A 19,389-nucleotide genomic window follows, 5' to 3' on the forward strand; every position below is an offset into this window, starting at 1 on the left:
GGGAATGAGAAAAGCGTAATTGGCGATCTTCCTTTCGCTCTCTGTCGCTCAGCCTGTGAACCTCCTTCCACTTCTATCCCCCCTAGAGCACCTTTCCATCGAGCTCATCATGTTCAGTTAATAATGGATAATAACTTCTTATGGGCACACCTCGCTTCACTATTATACTGGAAATTAAAGTTTTTTCATTTAGTGGCAGTTCTTTAAATTAAGATAGAGTTTAGGCAAATGCGAACAAATGTTTGGAATTTTCAGATTTCAGGGTTAAAAGTCGAGTGGTTTAGAAAAGAGTTGAATTTTAAACCCGAAAAGATTAATTTTTTAAGAGAAAAGATATTCTTTAGCGAAGTAAGATGATTTTTTTTAATATTTAAATTTTCAGCCAAATAGTTTAATTTTCAACAAAGATATTAATTTTTAATTTAAAATTTTTATTTACAATAACAAAAATAATAGTTGAACATAAATGCAAAACAGAAGAAACTTCCAAACAGTTAAATTTTCACCAAAAAATATTTTTTTTATAACCAAATAATTGAAAATTGAATAAAAAAGGCAAAGTTTTCAAAGGAATTTTTGAATTATTAACTAAATATTTAAATTTCAAGCAAATAGTTACATTTTCAACAAAGAAACTAATTCTTAAATAAAAAGTTGAATTTACTATACCAAAATAATAGTTGAACTATCAAGCAAAAGAGAAAAACTTTTAACGAAAAATATCATTTTTAATAGAGACGATAATTTTCATCCAAGAAAGAGGACGTTTTAACCAAATAGTTAAATTCATAACAACAAATATTTTTCAACCAAATAATTGAACTTTTAATAGAATGAGCCGAATTTTCCACAGAATAGTTGAATTTTTAACCAAATATTGAAATTTTAAATAAAAAACTAGATTTTCAACTGGAAAATTTAATTTCTCAGCAAACAATGTTACTTTTCTACCATAAAATAAGACAGTTTATCAAGACAATTAAGTTTCCAACTAAATATTTGAATTTTAAAAAAAATTAATTAATTTTTAAGCAAAAACTTTAATATACAATCACAAAAGTAGTAGTTCAAATTAAAAGCAAAAGAGATGAACTTTTAACCGAAAGTATCATCTTTAAGAAAGACTCTACTTTTAACCAAGAAAGACGAATTTTGAACCAAACAGTTAAATTCACAGCGACAAATATTTTTCAACTAAATAATTGAACTTTTAATCAGAAAAGAAGAATTTTCACAGAATAGTTGGACCTTTAACCAAATAGTTTAATTTTCATCAAAAAATGTTATTTTCAACTGAAGAATATGAATTTTCAAGCATAAATATGATTTGTCTACCACAGAAGATGAGTTCTGGGTCCAAGAGAATGAATCTTCTATCCGGAACGATGAATGTCAAACAAAAACAGTTAAATTTGGATCCAAAAATGAGACTTTTTAACAAAATTATTGAGTTTTCAACCAAATAGTTTAATTTTCAAGAATACAAACAAACAGGAAAATAGAGGAATAAATTATTTTATATAAAATTAATATATAGATACCATATTGAATTCAATGTGAGAGGTTTAGTATTGCTAGTCGAAATATTTGGTATTTGCAACAAAATAGTCGAATCTTCAAAAAAAAAAGATGGGTTTTCAACACAAGGACGAGTTTTAAACAAAATAGTTGATAATGCAAATTTAAAAGTTAAATAGTTTTTAAAAAAAGTTAAATTTGAAACACAAAACCTGAAATTTCAACAACAATAAATAATTTTTAACCAAAAAAGATGAATTTTTAACTAAATAGCTGAATTAAAAATTAAATATTGTAGGTAAAATTTGGTCTTTTTGGTTTGAAATTCAACTGCTCCAGTTAAACATTCATTATTTTATTTGAAAATTCATCTCTTCGATTGAAAATTCTACAATTTGGTTGAAAAATCGTTTTTTTTTGTTGGTTTTGAAAATTTATCGTTTTTAGTTTAAAATTCGTCCTTTTGGTAGAAAATTCAACTTTTTGGTTTTCAAAGAGAAGATATGCGATTTCCGAAACTTAAACAAAAGAAAGAAAAGCAAGGGTGAAGTTGAGAGTACCTTGAGGCTAATGACACAAAAGTACCAAAGTAGGTACGACGAATTCAAAAGTCTAAGTTGCAAAACTTTTGTCTCGCGTTGCATGCCAGACACGTCCAATAAATTTTTTAAAATTTATATCTTATATGTCATCCTGACCATTTTTCTTTCCACAAAAAGCTCACAATGATACGAAATTATCGGGATGTATTGGCTATTAGCGAACATATATAACAGGTTCTTGGATGGCGAAAGAGTTTCGAACCACGTGGTGGCGTTATTTACAACATCCAATAAAATCCTATTTGCACGAATAACACTTATTTTTTGACCTGCGATTCAATCATACTAAACTATAATTTTAAATTTAATTTACTAAATAACAAACACGAGCGAGATTGATTTTTCCTGTATCACCCAATTTTTAAATCAAAAATGTAAAAAAATTAATTTCCAAAATTAGAAAATTTAATGGTCAATTTTCTTCAATTTTCCATAGTGAAGGTTGCAGCTTAAAAATTTAATTTTTTAATGCAGAGAAAACGATACATTATTCAAATTTGTTAAAAAACTCTCACTCTTGTTCAGATTATAATGAATTTTAGCTTAAAAAACAAAATTTAATGTACAACACTAATTTAACTTAAAATTCTTATAAAATTATGAATCTACTTTAAAATTTAAAAAATTTTCATTTTTCGACAAAAAGCAATAGCAGACGCAACATTACAAATAATTGTTAAAAAAAATGTTCCAAGATTCTTTCGAAATCAGTATCGAAAATCGTCAGATTAACTTTCAATTACAGTTCAATTACAGATCCAACGTAACCAAAAATTGTTCTGAAATCATTAATTTTCTCTAAAATCGAATTATTTTCGAATACAACATTTTAATTTCCCCGAAAAACACTTAACACAATTTAAATCATTTAAGGTTCTAAATTTTACTATTAAAAAAAAATAATAATAAGTGGATTTATGATTTTTCTTTCAACTAGCAATTTTAAATCAGAAACATCAATATAGCCTGAAGTTGCTGAAAAATGGTTAATATTCTTTAAAATCAAGTTATCTTTTATTAAAAATACCCGAAATTGTTGAAAAAAAGACATTTATTTTAGAAATTTTAAATCCTGAATACAATTTATATTACTTTTTTGAAAAGAATAATTTCAAGTGAAAAGCATTAACATAAAACATGTATAATTTTTTCAATAATTCATTAGCCTATTTCAATTTTCAATTTAATCACGAAATTATGAAATTTATTGTATTGAGAGGCATTCTTTAAACTTTATTTTAGAATAGAAAACAAAGTGGAAATGAAGCCACGTGTTCTGAAACCAGGACAGTGGTGCGAATTGTTAAATGAAAGTGGCCTGAATATCGAATAATGAAAAGCACAAAGCTTTAGACTTGTCACCCCTTTCATTATTCTATATCAGTTAAACTCAAATTTGACTCTCATAAATCCAAAAAAATTTCGTTACAACAAATCTCAAAAAATTCTGGAAAATATTTCCCTTGATCGGAAAAAAATTACGGGTCGAAACTAAAAACAAGAAATTCTCTCTTTTCAAAAGTGCAATATGAATGCACAATTATTTAACAATATTGCATGAAGAAATACTGCTAGCTTATGTGAAACCTGACAGATATATTTTGCCCTGATTTTTTCAGCATTAGGATACTCAAATGCCGGAAACAAATTCCCTGGCAATTCCAGGTTTTATACCATTCAATTATTTTTTTATTTTTTTAAACAACAGACTCGGAATATGTATATATTTTCGCGCGTTTATTACAAATAATGTTTTCTTGAGACCCTGTTAATATCAAATTGAAATTAAACATTAGTTAATTTATTATTAATATTTGTTTTTTATGTGTGAAGAAAACTTTAAATAAAGATAATTCAAAGGATAATTTAAAAATGGTAGAAGTTCCTAGATTCCCCGTGTTATTTCTTAATTAATCATTTGTTTTTAACTACAATAATAAATATTCAACTATAAGTAATTGCATTTTTAACCGACAAATTATAACTTGGTTCTTAAGAGGCCCTGTCTAGATTTCCTATTTTCTATCGAGGCCCTGAAGTGGCAATCTATCGAGGGCGCAGGCGAAAGCGTCACGCTCAGCTAGCGAGGTCATCAGTAGACAACACAATGAGGGCCTAGTAATAGGTTCTTTATAGAATCTAGATAGTCCCTTACACACTATTATTCAAAAGCATATGCTATTTCTTCTTATTCTGTTGAATAAAATAAAATATTATTAAATTATTTTAAAATTTATTATGCTTTAAATTCTGAAGTGTGATGCAATGGTTGCAGTAGTATAAATGTTTAACCAGTACATTGCCATAATCCACTACCAGAAAGTTTTGATTCAAAGAAGGCAAATATTAATCCAATTGTCAAATACATTTTCTTTGCAAAAGTTTAATTTAAAGATTTTTTTACACCTTTCTGTAAGCCTCTGACAAGCACTTCTCCGTTTTCTCGTATTTTTATTGACATTCGATTATTAACTATACGCCGCACGTTATTCTAAAACTAAACTTAATATTAAATTTGACTAGAGAAGTACGTATTACTAATAACTAAAGACAAACGCAGTTTAATAAAATATCCGCAAGCGTCGAGAATCGAACGCACGTACCGCAGGCTTATAAGTCAAACGCCTGATTCCCATAGCTACGATGTCACGAGAAAATAATAAATTAATAGAAATTATTTTTTAAATATATCTTTATGAATAAAGCTTTTTATCTAGTTTAATTGAAAAATATAGTCCTAAAAACTGAGTATATAAATAATGTAAGACAAGTAGCACACAACAATAACCCTTCGAGGGCCAGCAGAGGGAAAGCCTAGATTCTTCTAGATAGGAAATTTGACTGCGGCCTCGTGAGAGACAATGTTCAGGCATAAAGAAGAAATTTCTACCCGGGCATGGTGAATATTTTACTAGAAGAATTGAATTTTTAACCCAGAATATAAACTTTCAAAAACAATACCTTTTTTCTACAAAAAATACGATTTTTTACCTAAAAACATGAATTTTCAACTAAGCAGTTCAATTAAAAAAATAAGTTTAAACCAAAGTGTTGAATATTTAACTAGCATAATTGAATTTTTAACCCAAAAGATAAATTTGTGAAAAGAAAACCTTTTTTCTACAAAAACGCGATTTTTTTACCAAAAAGCGTAAATCTTCAAACAAGTAGTTTCATTTTCAATAAATGTAAAAAAACGACTGTTTAACAAGAAGAATGCATTTGCAATCAAAGTAATAGATTTTATTAAGAAATAAGCTGGAATAATTGAATTTTCAAACAAAAAGATGAAATTTCAACGAAGAAAATTAATTTGTACCAAAAAAGACGATTTTTTAACAAAAGACATGATTTTTGAACCAAATAGTTGAATTTTCAACCAAAATTATATATTTTTAAATAAAGTGGAAAATATTTAAATAGAATAGTTGAATTTCTAACCCAGAAGATAAATGTTCAAAAAGGAAAACTTAAAAAAAAAAGATGTTTTACAAAAGAAACATGAATTTCCAATCAAATAGTTTAATTTTTAACAAAAAATAATAGAATTTCAAACTAACAAAGATGAATTTTTTACCAAAAAGTCAATAGTTCAATTCTCATTTGAAAAAATACTAGGAAAAAATTGAATTTTTATGAAGATAAATGAATTTTCAACCAATCAGATGAATTTTCAATTTAAATAATGAATATTCAACCCACATATTAATTTGAAATAAAAGAGTTTAATTTTCCACCAAATCGTTAAATGTTCCTTTTAAAAAAAAGTATACTTAACGAGCACATTATAGTAGATATTCTAAATGGAAAAATGTCATTTTTAATAAAAAGCAGTAGAGTCCAACAGAAAAAAAAAACAAGAATGCAATGACCAAATTTGCACCACAACGAAGAAACAAAAACAAAAAATTCTAATGTAATCTGAAAAAAAAAATCGGACAAAAATAAAAAAGAGGAAAGAAAGATGAGAAGGCAGCCAACCACATCCCCTCCCTTCTCTTTTACTTTCTTTCATCTTTTTTATTTTCATTATCATTCAATTACAATAAATAACATTAAAAATGCAAATTAAAATTAAATAAAATTACATTACCAACGTTTCGGTACTCGATTTTTAAGTTGGATTTCAATCTAATTTAACTTTCTTACATTTTAAAGAGAAAAAAGATGTCAACCAAATTGTTGAACTTCGAAAAAGATCAATTTTCCACCAAAAATATCCTAGTGAAATTTCTAGTTCAAAAAGTTAATTTGAATCAAACAAAATTTATTTTATAATTTAAATTGAAAAAACTGGCTCTTTAACATCATTTTTTCATTTAGCTAAAAACAGCCAGCAAAATAAAGAAAGTTCTACAAAACTAGCAAAAAGTTTTTATTTTACAAACAAATCATTTCTGTGAATCAAAAAAATTTTTTTGAATCAACGAAACTTTTTTCTGATTGACAGGCAATGAATATTTTTCTTTGGTTTCAAGACATTTTCATTGGAGCACAGAATCTTTTTTCTGAGTACACAATGATCATTGTCATTTAATTTTATATTACAATTTAAACAAAAATTAGAAACGCCTTTGAAAAAATTCCCTAGAAATTCCACGTTCTCTGGGTTTTCCAGAAGTAAAAATCCTTGTTCATAAACCAAAAAAAATCAAGACTAAAAAAAATGGCTGGTTAAATTAACCACAATTCTGGTTAAGTAAGCTCTTACTATTTTTTCTGGTTAGCGTAACCAGACTTCCGGTTGAATTCCAGGAAATTTTAATTTAAACAATCAGAATTCTGATTACTTAAACTAGAAAAAATAGTAAGGCTATATTTAACCAGAATTCTGGTTTATTTACCTAGAATTTTCATCGGGTGTATTATAATCTTTATGAAAATTACCTATACTCGTTTGGTACAGAAAAAACTGGGCTTCCTATTAGAATCAATTTTTCTTTCCTAAGGAGCTGCAACATATATAAAGCCCTCTTGCTGAAAAGGAACTTAATACAATGAATTTGTTCCAAAGGAGACTTTCGGTTGTTCTCCAAAGGAACCCAAATACAAAAAATGACTTTTTCCAGACCATCCAATTTTTGTTTTGCACAGTAAGGCATTTTATATAGTTAATAAAAAAACTTTAACGTTAAAGCACAGATTTAATAGGCCTCTGCCGGACATAATTTATTAAAGAGAATTAAATTATTGATTAAATTAAGTGTTCCAAAGGAAAAATGTTGGGCCTTGGCAGGTTTCTATTGGGAGTTAAACTTTAAAAAGACACCAACATTTATTTAAGCCGCAAATTTAGTGAAACCACATTTTTTCTTCCTGTAGCAGTATTTTCCAGAAAATAGCCTGAATTTGAAAAATCTTTAGCGTAAACAGAAAAGACGAGATTGATTTTTTTTAAAACGATCAACTGTCGTTTTTGAATTCGCAACAGCACACATATGCATGTTGAGTTGTATATATATATATATATATATAGGACTAAATCCTAGTGTGTGAATTCCCTTTACATAAATACATAAATCCATTCATCGGCGTTGAATGCGCGCCGCGATGTCAGTTTCTGTCACACCTTCCCATTATATCCATTTCGCGCTGAAGTTTGAATGCGGCGTGAATTTAGGTCGCCATATTGTTAAGCTCTTTCAATCCGCCCCCTTAGATCTCGAGTTAATAAAAGAACGGTTCGAGACAAAAGTGGTGTTAAATTTGCGAATGGAAGCGAAGCCATTGGCTGAGCCAATCGCCGCCTGATAACAGTGATAGATCTCCATGCCTTTGATCTCGATGAAGATTAAAAAAGTGAAATAGGATCCGAGCAATTCCTGTATTTCTGATGGGTTCAGATTCGAGCAGGTGAGAGGTTGGCAATCTCGAAATTGAACGTTGCTTCGATGCCTTCACGCCAATCATTTCCGCGCAGAAGCGTGCTGCCTTTTTAGTGCTATTGAACCTCGAAACTAGTCCACTAGACGCACAAAAAATATTCGCAGAATTTACAACAGGATCGGTACAAATTTGGAAAATATGGCTTTTTACCAGATTTTACAGGTTTGATTTACTCTAAAGATTTTCTGTATATTTTCATAAATTTTTAGTGAAATCTATTAATATTTTACTGGAATAATTGAATTTTCAACCAAAAAGATGAAATTTCAATTTTGTACGAAAATAGGAGATTTTTCAACAAAATACGTGAATTTTCAACGATGCAATTAAATTTGGAATTGAAAAAGACCACATAGTTAAATTTTTAAATAAAAATTCCTCTTTTCAACCAAAAAATAGAATAGTTCAATTTCAACGAAAAAAAGAAAGTTTGAACAGACTAGTAAAATTTTCGACCGAGGTGATGAATTTTTAACTGAAATAATGAATTTTCAAAAGGAAAGATGTAATTTCAAATAAGAAGATCAATTTTCTACTAAAGCAGATTTTTGACGAAAGTACATGAATTTCGAACCATACAGTTACATTTGGAATTGAACAAAAATTCAACCAATTAGTTAAAATTTAAAATAGACATTTCCCTTTTTAACTTAAAATGAAATAGTTAAATCTTCGATTAAAAAAATTTATTTTGAACAAAATAGTAAAATTCGCAACTAAAGTGATGAACCCTAAACTGAAATGATAATTTCCCGGCTGGATTAGTTACATTGTAAACCAAAAAGATCAATTTTGAATTAAAATGATGAACATTTACCTGGAATAAGTGGATTTTTAAGCAAAAAGATGAATTTTTAACTAAAGTTATGAATATTTATCTGGAATAGTTCAATCTTCTTTTAAATATACGAATTTCCAAACACGAAGAATAATTTTTGAGCAAAACAAAAGATTTTTAACGAAATACATGAATTTTCAGGTTCATGAATTTCTGAACAAAAAATTGAATTTGAGACTTACAAATACTCATTTTTAACCAAGTAATATAATTTACTACTGAAATTATGAATATTTAAATGGAATAGTTGAGCTTTAAAATAAAAAAAGATGACTTTTTAACCCAAAAGGTAAATTTACAACCAAATACATGCATTTTTAAACAAATAATTGAATCTTTTACTAAAAAAGGAATTTTTAATAAAAATACAACTATTTTCAACCAAAGTGGTGAATCTTCAATTCAAGCATTTGAAGTTTCAATTAAAATAATAAATATTCAACTAGAATAGTTAAGTCTTCAACTAAACAATAAGATTTTTTAAACGAATAGTTCATGTTAAAATAAAACTTTTTTAATTTTCGACAAAAAATAGTAGCTTCAGTGAAAAAAACTATTTTCAATTCAAAAAGAAAAAGGTATTTTTAATACAATATTTAATTTTTTAACCAAAGTTATGAATCTGGAACTGAAGTAGTTGAATTTCAAACCAAAAAGATGAATTTTTTACAAAAATCACGAATTTTTAACGAAATAGTTGAATTTTCAACTGAAAAAGACAAATTTTGTAAACAAATAGTTACATTTTCAACTGAAAAAGATCAGAAAAATTCAGTTTAATTCGTTGGTTGAAAATTCCCCTTTCGGGTTTCAAAATTCAACAATTTAATTGAATTTACCTTTGTCTTTAAAATTCAACTGTTTGCTTTAAAGATTATTGTTTTTTGGTCAAGCATTCAACTTTTTTTTTGAAAAGTCATAATTGTAGTGGAAATTTTAAATATTTTGTTAAAAATAATTTTTTTCCGTTTTAGACATTTTTGTGGTTAAGAAAATATCCTTTTTAACTGAAAATTTAAATATACCATTTTCACTTGTAAATTTTTTTTTTTTAGTTGGAAATGCAACTATTTGGTTGAAAAATAATGTTATTTTTTAGTTGGAAAATAATTTTATAATCTGAAAATACAACTATTTCATTTTTGTCTAAAAATTCAGTTTTTTCTAAGATCCAACTATTTGGTTAAATATTCTTCAATTTTATTAAAAAATTTAACAACTTCATTGAAAGTTGAATGCCTTTCTACAAATTAATTTTTTTTTATTGAAAATTTAACTATTTTGTTGAATACTACTTTTTTTGGTTGGAAAATGATGTTTTCAACTGAAAATTTTCGGTTTAAAATTTATTATTTATTATTATTATAAACCATAATTTTTGTGGAAAATTAAACTATTTGGTTGATGGTTGCACTTCTTTGTTAAAAACACATTTTTTATCAAGACTTATATTTTTAATTGAAAATCTATACCTTTGGTTAATAATAATTTAACTATTTTGTTGAAAAGTGATCTTCTTTAGATAATAATTCTATAATTTGGCAGAAACTCGATCTTTTTTACTTGAAACAGTTTTAAGCAGAAAATAAATAATTTCATTTTTATCTGAAGTTGAAAACCAGAATGAATATGAATGAATTTAGGATTTAGGACACTTTGATGCTACTAACATTATATTTTCAAGTAGAATTCTCTATCTTAATGAATAAACAATTTATATTATTTCAAATGTAGACTGTATTTGGATTCGGTGAAAAATGGCAGAAAGCTATTTCAGCACACAAGTATTAAAATGAGAATATGCAAAAAAAAGCGTAATTGATTGTTTTGTGTGAGCCTCTAAGGTCTTTTGCGTTTTCAACTACGTGCATCTAAATCGAGGTCAAACCGAATTTTCTACTTTAACCTACTGAATGCTGGCGAATTTAGCTTTCTAAAGCAAGACGAGCCTATACGACCACCAACGCCACAGCCACCGGACCGCAAGATCAGAACCTGACCCAACGTGTCTTATCCGGCTCAAAATTAGTCGCGAGAGTCTACCTGAACCTCTAAATTGACGCCAAGAGAATCCCGAGGCAGTGCCAGAACGCCAGGCGCCAGCAGACACCTGAATGCCAAACCACATTTTCTCAATGTCAACTACTATAGTATTTTATTTTTTACTGCAGATTAAAAATCAAAGTCTAAATAAAATTCAAAATTTTCTTTATCCAAAACTGTGAACGAACAATTACTGCTTGAAAATGGAAAATTATGGAACTTTTTAAGTAGAGAAGGCACTTTTGGTAAGCCACAATCCAAAAAATTAACTCCAGAATTTTTGTTGCCCGATATTATAAATCAAGAATTACTGCTTGAAAATAGACAGTTATAAAAGTAGTTGAGTAGAAAAGGCATTTTTGGATAGCCACCACTAAGAATATTATCTCTACTCTATTTTTTCTTACTGCAAATAAAAAATTAAAGTTAAAATATGATTCAGATTTTTGTTATCCAATACTGTAAATGAAGAATTACTGCCTGAAAAGTATAAAATTATGGAACTGTTTAAGTAGAGAAGGAACTTTAGATGGACCACGATGGAGAAGATTAACTCTAAATTTTCGTAATCTGATATTGTAAATAAGGATTTGCTGCTTGAAAAATAGACAATTATGAAACTATTGGAGTAGAAAAGGCATTTTTTGTAAGACACAACCGAGAAAATTACCTCTGGTCTATTATTTATTACTGCAAATAAAAATTAAAACCGGAATAAAATTCTAACTTCTCGCTATCCGATACTTCAAAAGAAGAACTGCGTCTTGAAAAATAGACAATTATAAAACTTTTTAAGTAGAAAAGGCATTTTTGTAAGCTATCATTGAGAAGATTACCTCTAGTCTATTATTTATTATCGCAAATTAGAAATTAAACCTAGAATAAAATTTAAAAAATTTATTATCTGATACTTTAAATGAAGAATTATTGCTGAAATTAAAAAAATTATGCAACTTCTTAAATAGAAAATGCATTTTTTGTAACCCATATAATGAGTTAACTCTTTTTGTTATTTTAGAAAATGTCTTCCTTCTTAATTTGAGTGGATAGTGGCCAGTGGAGGTAACACTAAAAACTAAAATAAAATTTATTATTTTAGTAGGTTTCTTGATGATAAAACTTGAACGAAGTCTGCGAATATAGAAAACTATGAGTTGCCCTGTAACGGTACATTTCTATAATAACCTAATAGATTTGAAAATGGCTTTCATATATCAGACTTTATACTACTTCTTCTATTTATTAATTAAATTGCTATTTTTCTCGTTCTCTTGTTTAAATTTGAACTGAATTGATAGAAACGAATAAGACCTTTTTTTGTAATTTTTAGTTGAAGAGTCTACTATTATATTTTTAGTTTCAAATTCATCTTGTTCGGTTAAAAATTCGACTATTTGGTTGAACGTCGAACTCCTTTATTAACTATTTAGTTAAACATTTATCTTCTTTGGTTAATAATGCAACTATTTGGTTGAAAATTAATCTGTTTTGGTTAAGGATTTCACTATTTTGTCGGAAATCTACTTTTTGTGTTCAAAATGTTAATAGTTCATAGGAAATTAACCTTTTTGTTGAAAAACTCATACCTTCGGGTTGAGAATTCAACAACTTTGTTCAAAATTCAACTATTTTGTTAGAAATTCGTTTTTTTGTTTTGTTTAATTCAACTTTTTGAAACTTCTTCTTTTGCTAGAAAATTCAACTTTAATGGTAAAAAAATACATCTTTCTTCGTTAAAAATGAACGTTTTTGGTTGAAACCGCAACTTTCATCGAGAAAAAGGCGTCTTTTGGCTTAAAAATGTACTTATTTGGCTGCAAAGATTTTGTTTGCGTTTGAAAGTTCAACCATTAGATTGTTAACGTGGTTGGAAATTCACCCCCTATTATACCCAGATTTTCATTAAAACCCACTCTAATTCCTCTATTTTTTAAGAATTTTTTTTTTATTTTATCAAAAATTGGTAATGTAGTGTATGGATGACCTCTAAGTAGAAAATCCATTACTGGCAAGACATAAAGTTAACTAACAATTATTTTGCTTAAGAATCACGTGTAGTTGAAGATTAGTGGTTTATGATGATACGAGAATTTAAAATGTTTTGATACATGTTGATCGGTTTCAAAATAAATTCTGTATACAAATTCTCAAGTATTCTTTTGTTGATTGTCATTTTGGCTCTTTTAAAACGCTAAACATTTTCAAAAAATATTCCCGGAACATCGCGGAAATGAACAATATATCTGCAAAAGTTTTTGGTAGAGGAGAATCATCAAGCATCAAAGCATGTTTCAAAATCGAAATAATTTTAATTTAATGTGTAAAAGTTTGGCAAGAATTATTATTTATTTGTTAAAATAAAATTCTTAAGATCTTCACGAAGAAAATAGCTTTTTTCTTTTAAATTTCTAAGGTCAGATAGACAGGATTAACATAACCTAATTGATCAATTCCTTAATGATTTAAAATTTTATTTTAGCACTTCTAGAAGTTTAGAAGAAATCTGCAAATATTTTAATTGTTTCTGGAAATTTGAAATATTTCAGTTTTCAAAAGTTCTACAATTCCTGAATTTCTTCTACATTTATTTGAGTTTTTCCTACCTTTTTTTCTGCAAAATTAAAAAAGTGTTATAAAATTGTTTTAGCTTTTTTTGACAGTTTTGGCAATCTTTTCAAATTTTTTTTTTAATTTTCTTCTAGAATTAAGTTTTCAAAATAGAAAATCATTTATAAATTAACCCACAAATCTGCAAACAATTTTTGGTTTGCTTAGAACCTTCTAAAGTTCCGAAAAAGAATTTTTCGAGCTATCCATTTAATTGATTTCAATCAAATTGATAAAATGAAAACATTAGATTCACATCAGAATAACATTAGAAAACCTACAAAATGATATTTAAGTAGAAGAAACATTTTGGTAAGGCACTTTAATTTGACTATAAAGTGATTATTTTATACAAAATAATTATCATCGTGCACATACATCGTCGTAACATACCTGCACAAATTTAAATTTGTTTAAACATTTAATTCTTCATATTCAAAGACTAAGCTACAAAATTCTAGAATAACTAACATATTATGAGAAATAATATAGGGTTTATTAAAAAAGATTTCTTGAGAATATTCTCTTTTAATTTAACTCCCATGTTGGGAGAAACCTTTTCCATATTTATAATAGAAAGTATTTTCGAAAATCTCATTTGTCACATTTGGTAACCCATATAATGTTCAGTGATATTTATTTTCGTCCACTATTTTGATCAGAATTTTCGTGAAAAGTGACAATATTTCAACCACAGAAAGTTTACATAATATAATATTTTGAAAAGTATTATATATCCTAGAAGAGATCTAGATACACTTCAAACTTAAAAGAAATTTTGGTAAGCCATCTTATTTTTTAAATTATACTTTCATTAATCAAATATATACGTACTAATAGAAAAGAAAATAGAAAAGTAGGTACTGTTGAACTATAAGTAGAAAAATCATGGTTGGTAGGCCATGTTAATACTAGCCTATTTTCACAAAATAGCCAATTACCTGACGGTACAGTCAAACCTTATTGTCAAAAACACTTTTTTTGTATAAAGAAACCACAAAATTTTGCAGTATTTAGAAAAATCGCTAGAAATTTATAATACAATTCCTTTAAAAAGTCTTAATAAACCTCAAAGCAATAAAATCCGTAAGGATCAAGGTCATGATCCGTAAGCCTCACAATACCATCATCTTTCTTCTTTTGATCAATTACGCTACAAGTACACAATCTATCATCCAAACCTTTCATTACCTCAACTGTCTATTTTTCAAGATTTATTCACTTCGTGTGTACAGAAAGACAATTTTTAATTCGAAACTAAATTTATAGGACTAAACGGTTGTGGCCTTGCTTGAGTGCTAATAAAAGTAAAATGGTAATAAAGTAGTATAGTGGCAATAAACTAGTATACGCTACCCATAAACTAGTATAGTAGCACTAAAGCAGTATATACTAGTAAAATAACATTCAGTATAACCTCTCCACATTTTTTTACAAATGGGAAGCACATGTCTGAACCATACTCAGTTCACATATTTAGAACGCAAATTATTTGTCTATTGAATGCTATCAGTGAAGCTAATGCCTTCTTAATTTAATAGCTTTTGAAATGGTATTTTTCTTTATTCTATCTGAACGCGAATTGTATTATCTTTCTCAATGATTTCTATCTAGATTTTGTTTAAATTATATCATTTAGTTTTATCATAAATAATATTGAACAATCGCTCAATTATATGTAAACTGTTTTCGAGTAGAAAATAGCCAAAAGAATAGATTATTTCAGGCATTTTAATCCCTTTGATTTTCCGTTTTGATATTCGACTTTTGCACCACGGCATGTTTTTTCCGTCGCTAGAATAATTTAGCGCATATTTCGCTAGTATTTAGAGTGTTATTTTTTCGTTGCTTTGATGAAAATCAATGAAGGATCATCAATTTTTAATTAAGAGAGTCGAACACGCGGCAGTGCGTGACCAATATTCAAACGTTGTATGCTCCCCGGAGCGTGCGAAACTTTTCTTTCCAAAAATGTTTGAATCGTCCGGAAACAAGGCGAACGGGTTTTGCATTTGAACCGATAGTGATTGAGCGATGGTGACGCATAAATATTTTCTTTAACAATTGAGAGTTTTCTGCTTTTTAATTCTTCAAATTAAAAAGAAAGATGAATTATTTATGTAAAAAAAAAGAAAAGATAAAAAGATTATTTTGCGCAATGAACTCACAGCGAACAAAACATTTTCAATTTGAAAATATATTACATAATATACAATAATATATTAGAATGTTACTATTTGACATACTTTATCACGTTCCTGATGTATATGCTTAGTATCGCTTTAGTAATTAAAATTTGCACCATTTTCTTTAAACCGTCGCTGAAGCTCGGATTCCAAACCTCGAGATGTTATTAACATCTAGCTTAGTTAATCTTTATAACATAATTATAATTTTAGAACAATATTGATTTTCATTTCTATAAACACGGATATCAAACAGGAGAACAAAACTTGATACTCGAATTTGTATTTGTTTTGCGAATTCGCTGTTTTATTTGTATTCCACACTGAATTCCCATTTGGCTTTATTTCGATGTCACGCGTCATTTACAGCAACCGCTTTATAAAAGTAAAACACTTTATGAGTATCGGAAAATTGATAAAAAAACGCGTTCATTCCTACTTGTTGCCACATGACTCTCTATGCAGAAAAAGCTTTTTTTTTGTTTTCGTCAAATATTCGAGCACATTTTGTTTTGAAACACAAGTCCGGCTTTCAATGTTCACGCACAATAAATGGAAACAAAGGTTAAGAGTCCAGAGAGTAGATTCTCGATTGCCGTTTTTATATAATTAATACACTTTTTTTAATTTGTTGTATGTCACAGTTTCTGGAATGCTAGAGGCCACGAACTTTCAGATTACTATGTTTGACAATCAGGCACACGAGATTCTAGTTTTCAATGGGAATAGAGAGCGACAGGTTTGCAAGCGATAGCACGTGGTTTCCCATTCGCGTCGAGATCGAGAAAAGCGTATTCGAAAATGCAAAACCACTTTGAAAACCAACAAGAAAGAAAATCTGCTATTTGGTCCCAAGTGAGAAAATCTGAAAGATCCTAAACGTTAGTTCTAAACTGACACGAAGCTTCCAAGATTTCTGGAGCGGTTTTACGTTCTTTTAAGCATTGGAAAAAGTTGGGATGTGTTTTAGGGAAAAAGAAAAAAGGTGCACACACCTTCGGGAAAAGCTAACAGAGTCAACTGGTCGAAGAGGAAGGAAGTAAACTAGGAAGACGGAAGGAGAGCACAAAACGCGGTAGACAAAACACCGATAAGAAAATGCCGTTGGAACAATTCCAACCTCGGTGTCGAGTGAAGAAACTGCAAAATCGGAATTACCGATCTTAACTCGCACAAGTTAGAAAAGAAGAAACGGAGAGGAGAGGACTTTAGGTGAACTCCACTCGATTTATTTGTTTGCACACTGAAGAATTGCGCTTCGAAACTTTCATTCGCACAAAATTATATTCTTCTCCAAAAAGGATTTTTTTATTCGTATCGTCACGAAATTCGGTTGATAGCATTCAAATGGATTAACGATGAAACAACCGGAACATATTGTGCAATACCGACATTTTAAAATATTTATCAAATTTTTCTCGAAATACGTTTTATAACTTGCATGATTCGAGAAACGCTCTATCTGCTGGACTTTGGCAACTAAAAAATGGCTGAAAATAGTTTTCGACATTTGGAAATTGGTTGCTGATAAGATACTAGTCGATTTTTCTTATCTTGGTATTGGCATAGAGAAACTTTAAGTATTTTAAATTTGAATAACATCCAATTTCTTGGGTCAGTTTTCCGATAGGTCAGGGTTTTTTTTAATGAAAATGCTGAAAGTTATGTGGATCTTTAGACTTAAAGAACATTTTAAATATTCCTGTATTCATTTTTCAACGAACTTTGAACATGGAACACATTTATCTGTTTTCCATGAGATTTTAAAGTAAAATTTTCTAATTTTAGCTTTTCAAGAGCCCGATTTTTTTTATCTATGAATTTAAAAGCCATAAATATGCTTCAAGCTTCATTTTTTATGTCCGTTCACGATAAGAATTGTCCTGAAAATTTGAGTATTTGCTATAACTCTTTCTATATCTGTTTTCTTGCAATTCGAGTACAATTAGGCTGATTACATGCAAATGAAATGCAATTTTCAGTCAAATAAGATAGAACAAAAAATGATAGAATTATCTAAAATTTTGCACTCATTTCATCCTTGCCTAAGATTGGACTTTAAGTTTCTCGACTTGTTGCATTAATGCCAGAGATAATCACAATAATTTTGGACCAGATTTTAGTTAATTTGGGAAACATTTAATTTCACTTTCAGCATTTTCAGAGCGTTTCACTGAGGAAAGAATCACTGGAACTTTGGAAAAGTAATGAGCCCTAAAGTGACATTTTGACGGGATTTTTTTAGCCATTTTGAGTGCATCGAAAGTGGGCTTGGCTCGTTGTCCTTACTTCTTCTCCCGCGCACCTATGCGAACGCACACATCCAAACTCACAAACACGTGCACGCATCTACCACCACAAATACACCGGCTCCCTCTCCATCTTTTGCCATTCGTTCTCTCCTCTTCTTCCGTTCCTTCTCTCCTAGCAAGGCGATTCTCTAGGTAATTGCTAGAAAGGAACACTGACTACTCACTGTCGTCGCCGCCGGTAGAAACCTCAACCCTAAGAGTAGACAACTCCTCGAGTTTTTTCAGATTTCCAGAACTTCAGCATGATTTGCAGATCCTCAGAAACCCCTCCACATCACTTAATCTCCTTCATCCCCTTCATGATGGCACCAACCTTACCCCCAAAAAACACACCCTCTATCACGAAAACATGCCCCAAGGTCACTATGACTCCCGCGAAAATCCGGAGAACGTGGGACCACTGGTACCACTAGCGTTCTCCAGTTCCTTCACACAATTTCCTCTCGGTGAAATTCTTCTCTAAAGAGGAATTTCCTTTCTTCAATTCATCTGTTCCATGTTGCCGGTCGCCGGTAAACATATATTAATATCGTTACGAATTTCTAGTCCTAGGGGGAATTGCGGGACCAAAAGAGAGCACAGGGCTTAAAAATGGTATTCCTGAAGGGGTCCGAAATGGTAAACTTGGTCACTTCACTTGTTCCCGTCCACTGGGTCTACCGATCAGTTTTGCACTTTGGGACTTGGGCTTTCGTGGTTCCCCTCGTGCACTTTTTCTTTAGCCTCGTTCGCGTATGTAATACGGCAACCCTTCAACTTCCGCAGTTCGCCCGGTGGGAACTTTTCTTTCTGGTATTATTTTTCGCGTATGCACAACACTCGCACAGTCGGAAGAGAGAGACTTGTTAGACAGCCAGCCAGCCTCGCTTGCTGTCTGCCACTCCGGTTGGAATATGCGTTTACGAGTTGCGTTGGGTCGCGCTGCGCTCCCGTAACTGCATCCGCGTCCACCAGCACGGCTTGCGCGCTAGGAGCGCCGCCATCCGAGCATCCCCCACCATCGGGAAATTGCCACCACCACCACCCACCGTCGCGACGCTGGTGCACCTCACAGGGATAGGCAAGGCGAACTCGCATATGTGACGCGCTAAAGCACGACACTCACACTTGCATCGCTTTTTCAGATGGCACACATAAACAGACACAATTTACAGACAGAAACACACAGGCGAGACACACAACCGCATGAATCGTGTACACGAAAAATTGGATAGGTGTGTGTAGTCGAATTATGTGCGACAATCGCCAAGTCTGAAGAGAGCTTTTTATCATGAGACCACAACACTCGGCTTGAGACACTAACAAAGTTTTGTCGAGACACCAAACTCGTAAGGCAATTTTGGCGATGTGTGGCTTGGGAAGGCATGTGTGCGAATAGATGTAGATGAGGGAAGAGA

The 19,389-nt window shown here is 29.9% G+C and overlaps 1 protein-coding gene across 2 annotated transcripts in view; it reads right to left on the bottom strand.

The window, feature by feature from the left end:
* LOC117174164 (mushroom body large-type Kenyon cell-specific protein 1) overlaps positions 1 to 18,922 on the bottom strand; it is a 180,814-nt gene extending 161,892 nt beyond the window's left edge. For both annotated transcript variants that reach the window (XM_033362988.1, XM_033362987.1), the window contains exon 1: positions 18,157 to 18,922. The gene's annotated coding sequence lies outside the window, so the exon portion shown is untranslated. The remainder of the gene's footprint in view (positions 1 to 18,156) is intronic.
* Between the last annotated feature and the right edge of the window lie 467 nt (positions 18,923 to 19,389).

The sequence above is a fragment of the Belonocnema kinseyi genome, chromosome 6 (genome assembly GCF_010883055.1).
Source record: "Belonocnema kinseyi isolate 2016_QV_RU_SX_M_011 chromosome 6, B_treatae_v1, whole genome shotgun sequence".
In the NCBI taxonomy this organism is placed as follows: domain Eukaryota; kingdom Metazoa; phylum Arthropoda; class Insecta; order Hymenoptera; family Cynipidae; genus Belonocnema; species Belonocnema kinseyi.